Below are 7,618 nucleotides of genomic sequence, written 5' to 3'. Positions count from 1 at the left end.
CATTCCTGGACTCGAATTTACATGCTCCATTTTTTCCCCTCATTCTTCTTGGCAGTTCACCATTCAGATATTTGCATATACAGAACATCAGTCTTCCAGAGTCTATTTCTATAGTTTAAACAAACTCCCAAATCTTAAACATACAGTTACCACATAAATACAGAATTTTCATTAAAATTAAAAAGATTTACATCACTCAAAGACATTTGTATTACCTAAGAACAACAGAATAAAGATTCACTTTCATTCTATATTTTTCCCATTGTTTTGCCCAATAAGCCAGATAAAGGAAAATAAACATGACAGAATCAAGGCTCTAGGACTCTTCTTTCTATCTCCAGGGTGGTTGCCCATGCGAGCTCTCACCATGCCCAGTTTGCATTTTGAAATGGCAGCCCCCAAACACAGAGACAGCCAGGGAGAATGTCTCAGCAGCCATGGGCTTGGACTGGGGCAGCGTCCTCCTTCAGTCACACAGGATTGTACTCAGAGCCTCCTTGGCTGCGGGGAAGAAAGAAAAGAAGGCACCGCACTTTTGGAAATGACTGGCCGTGTTGCAATTGAAGCCTATTCTGAACTCTCTCTCCAAAAGGAAAAAGGAGCCTCGAGATAGCTTGGAAGTGCCGTTGATTCTTGTTATTTATAGTAGTTATGTTCTTTACAGTCCCTGAACAAGAGCATCCTGAACCACTGTTCCCAGGACTAACACAGGGCTAGGTTCCCGCCAGACTCTGGTCACAATTTCATCAACGGATCAATACCTAACCTTGTTTTGTGTGTGTTTCTGTTTCAAGGCACAGTATTTAATATATACTTTTGATTCATGAATATTGAACTCACCACCAATAACATTTTAATCCATGCCTGAATGAAGCTTATCTAATACACTTATTTTCTTTGCAAAGTGCTTCACCGTCTTCGTGTGCTTAGTAACACTAGACAGCACTGCACACTTCTATCAGGGGCCACTTTAAACAATGAAATCACCAACAAAAACTCAAAGGTGTGAAAAATGTAGCTCTATATAGGCCACAAAAAGGAACTTGTTTCCAGTATGAGGTCCAAAACAGGAAGCATTGTCTGACCTCAACTGGGAATGGGCAGTCAGGTAACTAACACTTTTCACTGCTCTGTAAATGTCCACCAATGACTGGACATGCCACAGTATGATTTGGGCATACAAACACATTTTTATGAATAGGCACATTTGCAAATATGGAATCCTCAAATAATGAAGATCAACTGTACTTATTTGTATGAAAAAATACATTGGACCTGACTATAATACATAATACCTGATTGAATAGATATTATCCTTATTTCATGGTTCAGAAAATTGAGACACAGAAAGTTCTAGTAGTTTGTCCGAACACACTATTCGTAAATGCTGGAGTTGGGATTCCATTCATGTAATCTTGTTCCAAAGCCTTAATATTTAAGCACTAACCATACAATATTGCCTCTTGTAAGAGAAATAATATTAAGTTTTATATTTATTATTTTCAATTTAGGGTTTAAAATAATAAAAGGCATTGTTTTTAACTTTTTTAAAGATGAAATCAGGATTCATTTCCAATCCTGATTGGAAATTTAACTATTTAAAACATTTGTAAAAAGAATAACTGGTATGAAATTTCTTTAGAAAATTAACAAGGAACTTACAAAATGGATACAAGTTTAAAGAAGGTTCCAGTAACAAGAATTCAAGTACAAAAATTAACAAGGTGAATAGACAATTGAGGTTAATACTAATGTGTATATCTACGGGCTTCCCACTCTTAATATTTTACATAATATGGGAGATAACAAAACTGCAGCAAAGGACTTTGATGGACCATTATTTCCCTTTTCATGCAATTTATATTATCAAGGTTTTAGAAACATGGTAACCTTGGCAGTATGTTTTGTTGCTTGGAATTCTAAATAGGATTGCTGTACTTGTCTGCCCTTTCTACAGGATGAGAAGAGTGATAACTCATGTGTTGCATACATACATGCTCCTTCTGTCACAGAGCAATCAGATTCATAAACTCAACAATATTCTGTCCCACAGATACACAGAAAAACTAACATTTCATCAGACTCCAAAACATACGGTGAAAAGAATAAAAATCATTTACTTTCTTCAACCTTCACAAATACTGTGGTCCTTACTCCTTTAATTGATATCTAATTAGCATCCAAGGAAAATTACCTTAAAACCATTAGTGGTGTGGTTTCTAGCTCAGAGGATGTCAAAAGTCCTACAATTCTGAACCCAGCCTCTATTTTATAAATGGTCCAGGGACATGCAGGAACTTTCTTAAGTACCACAGATGTAGTGGCTGAGCTGGTATTAGAATGCCTATCTCCTGACTTTTTATCTACTCTATGTTGTGTATTTCATTGTTTTGTCCTAACGTTGCCACCTGGTCATCCTACTCTGAGTGAATAAATATTTGTGATTACAGATAGTGATTTATGAGAGCAAATGGATTACATGGTCATGTACTTCCAGTTTGCATACTCATCGTAGTTTTAAATTTTTAAAGCTGATATTCTACCCTTGCATATATTCCCATTTTATTATTCTGGTGAACTAGGTTAATCTTTTGAAAGCTTTGGTGTGATTACTTTAATGGAATCATTGCCCATCTTTTACAGGGATTACCTTGAACTGTTAGAAATGGTTTAGCACAAACAAATGTGTGACTCAGTTTCTTTACTATGTGCCAACTCATCTATTTATTTTATTTTAAAAACTATTAAAATTGGATTTTCCTTGAAAAATATCTCTCAGACATTATATTCTGTTTTCCTTAAATTTCCATTTGACAGATATTGGCTGAAACAACTGAAAACTTAAGTTTTTTGTCCATAAAAAAAAGTCAAAAGCAATTGGCCAGACCTTAGTGTGAACAATGGCTTCATTATTTATACTTTGGCAATAAGAACAGATGTAATGAATGTTGGTTGATTAAATGAAAATTGCCATAAATTGAAGCAGAGGTATACTACAGGTTAAGCATATTTTAAAAGTTTTTTTTTAACATTGAGGAATTTATTATTTTAATCAGATACTAAGATTATAAACTATAAAATAAATTCTATGAGTTTAAGACAATAACTAATTTTTAAAAATTCAATAAAAACAATAAATATCTCTGAGTAAAAGCATTAGCAATCATGTGCTGGAGATTTCAATTACGACTGAAGAACAGTGAGGGGCAGCATGTAATGCTCCCCTGAGTCCCAGGCACCTTTTTTGATCAGCACTCACTCTCTGATGCTAAGTGTGCCAGATAGGGGTTTACCTCACAGGAAGCTTTTCTTTAAACTAAAGGACTTTCTCACCTTATGCTGTTCACAAACATACCTGTTTCAAATGCAGAGGAAATCACCAATATATCAAATTTTCATGATAATCAAATCAAGGTGAAAATATAAAAAGTATGATTTTATAAAGTGTATAATATAAAAACCCAAACTAGTTCTTAGTATTAGTCACACTTTGTTGATATGAGTACCTTAACATATATGAATATCATACATATACTAGTATTAATATAATATGATATGCATATACTGAGTTTATTTCATTTGATGTCCTGCAAAAATAATGCTAAAGACCATGAATTGGGCCCTGACTGGTTTGGCTCAGTGGATAGAATGTCAGCCTGCGGACAGAAGGGTCCCAGGTTCGATTCCAGTCAAGGGCATGTACTTTGGTTGCGGGCACATCTCCAGCAGGAGGCAGCCAATTGATGTTTCTCTCTCATCAATGTTTCTGACTCTCTATCCCTCTCCCTTCCTCTCTGTAAAAAAATCAATAAATTATGTATTTTTAAAAAAGACCATGAATTGATTAACATTAAAATAACTAACATAGCTCTCATGAATCATTTCAAATTCTTTGAAAGGTTAATTGTCATATTTTAATTTAAAAAAACCTTAAGTTAGAAATTTTCTAGTTATTGGCCATGTACATTAACAGGCTGAGCATTTCTTACTTAATGAAAGTAAGCAGGCAAAATAACCCCATTCAAGACCATGTAAAGGGTTGGTGTAGATTATCATTTGGGCAGTTTAAAACAGATGTTCATTTTATAAAGGTCCAACTATTATGGGCCAATCTAGGATGGTAAGTATTTTAAAGTAATTAACAGAATTAGGGATCATAAGGTAGGGGCAAAGGAATTTAGGACAAAGATTCTTTGATGCAGAGAGAGAAATGGAAGAAAACTAATATTTATTGAATGTTTCAAACACCTTGCTGTGCACTTTTTATATGTTAAGTCATTTAATGATCTCAGTAGCCTTACAAATTTGGAGGATGAGTTATCTGGGCTCAGATAACTACTAGCTTGCTGAAGTTCACATAGAGAAAAAATGGCAGAGCCTGCGGATTCTAAGCCCATGCTGTAGTCTTCATTCCATGTTGCCCAAAGGATATGAAGAAATGGGAATTTAGAAGAAATACATTTCACCTCATCAGAAGTATATATAAAAGCCTAAGGTTGGCTATGACATGCACTGAGGACCAGGGGGCAGACACTCAACACAAGAGCTGCCCCCTGGTGGTCAGTGTGCTCCCACAGTCAACCTCCCATGGCCGGCCCCATTCAGCTCCAATTGCCAGCCAAGCCACGGGGGCTCCACCTGTGCACTAATTCATGCACCAGGCTTCTAGTGATTATATAACCAAGAAACAGGTGCCTTAGGAAGTAAAGCACACTGTCATTAGAGGCATGTGAGCAGTACCTAAAAAACTATCTAGGAACCCAATTCTTTTCCTACGTAGGAAATGGGAAAGTTGTCCTCCAAACCTCTTTTATGTCTATAACTTCACAAAGGATGCAAGTAGATTAAAGGATTTTAAGCTACTGCTAAAAATAAAGAAATGAAAGATAAAGAAAGTAACCTTCAAACTTGTGATTCCCCTATAGTATCAGCAGTATAATAAGTATATTTTTTATCCTCACCTGATGATATTTTTTCCATTGATTTGTAGAGAAGGGAGGGATAAGGGGGGAGGGGGAGAGAGAGAGAGAGAGAGAGAGAGAGACAGAGAGAGAGACAGAGAGAGAGAGAGAGAGACATAGATGTGAGAGAGACACATTGACTGACTGCCTCTCACACATGCCCAGACCAAGGCCAGGATCGAACCTGCAATGGAGGTACATACCCTTAACCAGGAATTAAGCCCACACTCTTTGGTACACAGGCTGGCCCTCTAACCGCTGAGAAAAACTGGCCAGGGCAAGCAGTAGGGTAATCTTAAATCAGCAGAACTTCCTTGTGTGTGTCAGAAAACAGGGTTCAGAGTATGAAGACTGTTAAGAAATGTTTCTTGCAAAAACGTGACCACTTATTGCAGTCCTTATTACTGTTTTTGTTGTACAAAAGTAGAGAGTTCTTAATAAAGTTTTTTTAATATTATATTACCTCAATGTTGATTAATTTACTGACAGTGGAGGTTGATTAGATTAAAAGGTGAAACTTTTCCTATAATGATTAAACACTTATTTAATAAAAATAACATTTTCTGCTGCATTGAGTGTGATTTAAAAATTCACCAGAATAGCAATGTTTAGGTTCAATGCATAAAACATTGATTGCTGGGTAATGATTTTTTAAAATATTGAATGATATGGCAAAGACATGATCAAGGTCTTGTAAAAATCTAATATTCTTCTGCACATACTTTTCCCTATTAACTTTGGCTGGTTTAATTACATCAGACAATTATATTTGATAATGCATTTTCAATGAAAATAAATAGGAAATGATATTTTAAGATATTTTTTTAAGAAAATACACTATTTTTATTTTGAAAATTGGTACCAGATGCATAACCCATGGATACAGACAATGGGGTGGTGAAGGCCTGGGGTGGGAGGCAGGGGTGGTCTATAAGGTCAATGGGAGAAAAAAAGGGACATAGGTAATACTTCCACCATACAGATTCTTAAAATAAATAAACAAATACATAAATAAATAAAAGAAAATTGGTACCTACCTTCGACAGTTTTAGCTTTCATAAGCTTATCTTAATAAAATATTTGATAATTTTGACCCATTGCACATCATGTAAGAAGGGACCAATGCATTTATTATTGAAATATGACAATAGATTTACCTACAACCATTTAGTCCCAACATATTTTGAAGGGTACATTATTTTTTTACAGTAGAGTTCTTTCTTTTTTTCTTCTTTTTTTTATTGGTTGCCTCCTGCGAGCCTGCAACCAAGGCATGTGCCCCTGACCAGAATCGAACCCAACACCCTCTGGTCCACAAGCCGTCGCTCTATCCGCTGAGCCAAACCAGCTAGGGCTACAGTAGAGTTTTTAACATGTCTGAAAGGTTTTGTTTTGTTTTCTGTTAAAACATATGCTGACAAACTACATTTCTTCAGCCCTGAAACATCCAAGTGAATTGAAAATTCAAGGTTTATTTTCCTTCTCTTCCTTTTTTTCTCAACTGCAAAATAGCAAAGAGGTAAATGAGGCCAGATTCAGTTTTCCAAAACATTGTATGGTGGCTTTTTTCATTGCTGTAGAATTTTGCTGGAAGAGAATTGACTTTTGCTTTGAGGCCTTGGTTTCTGTTGCAGTAAGTCTTCCCTTTGCTTGCTACTGGAAATGCCACAGCTATTAAAGGAAGCTGGTGTGTAATTTCTATAACACATTTTTTTTTTCATTTACATGTGGATGTGTAGAATAACAAATCATCATCACCAGTGTGTGTGTGTGTGTGTGTGTGTGTGTGTGTGTGTGTGTGTGTGTTTTGTCATTGGGATAGCAGTGTACATTTATCACTTATAGATAAGCATAATTAACGATGTCTTCTAATTGATACCTAGTAAGTATTATAATTATGAAACTCAAACTTCAAAACATTGATATGAAGGCTGTAAAATCCTAATGGAAATTTCCAAACTGGAGATGTTTACAAAACTGCTTACCTATACTTTCTGTTGCGGTTACATTTTGGAAAAACAATTTCTCCTAGAAATCTAATATATTAACCCTCCAGGAATTTAATGTTCATCTCAACCTCAGAAGGAAGCATACTACCCTGGCAGTAGAAAACACAGAAGTTTTATAGATGAACTTATTTAGTTTTGTTATTTAGTGTTTGATAATACCAAACTACAATCAAAAGTAGTTATTACAATTTAGTGTTTTATTTTGTTACTAGAAGCCTGATGCATGAAATTCATGCAAGGGGCTCGGCCCCCGCTGCTGCTGCTGCAGGGGCTGCCTTAGCTCCTGCCACCGTGCCTTTATCTGGAAGGTGGTCCAGAGGATGTCCAGTCTAATTGGCATATTATGCTTTTATTATTATAGATATTTGAGAGGTTGATCCTCCTTTCCAAATTAAACTTATCCATAAGTAAGAGCTAGACATTAATGCTAGTGAGAATATTAGTGTATCTACACTAATAAAAGAGAAACATGGTAATTGGCGTACGACCGCTACCCTTCCCATTGGCTAATCAGTGAGATATGCAAATTAACTGACAGCCAAGATGGCGGCCGGCAGCCAGGCAGCTTGAAACTAACATGAGGCTTGCTTGCCTCAGTGACGGAGGAAACCAATGTTCCACGCCTGTGGCTGCAGGCCTCTGAAATGT

The 7,618-nt window shown here is 36.1% G+C and overlaps 1 protein-coding gene across 1 annotated transcript in view; it reads left to right on the top strand.

Annotated features, from left to right (window-relative positions):
* BANK1 (B-cell scaffold protein with ankyrin repeats 1) overlaps window positions 1–7,618 on the top strand; it is a 281,394-nt gene that overhangs the window by 93,180 nt on the left and 180,596 nt on the right. The window lies entirely within an intron of this gene.

Source organism: Myotis davidii, unplaced genomic scaffold (assembly GCF_000327345.1).
Source record: "Myotis davidii unplaced genomic scaffold, ASM32734v1 scaffold226, whole genome shotgun sequence".
Lineage (NCBI taxonomy): Eukaryota > Metazoa > Chordata > Mammalia > Chiroptera > Vespertilionidae > Myotis > Myotis davidii.
This window is presented reverse-complemented; position numbering and strand designations above follow the sequence as displayed.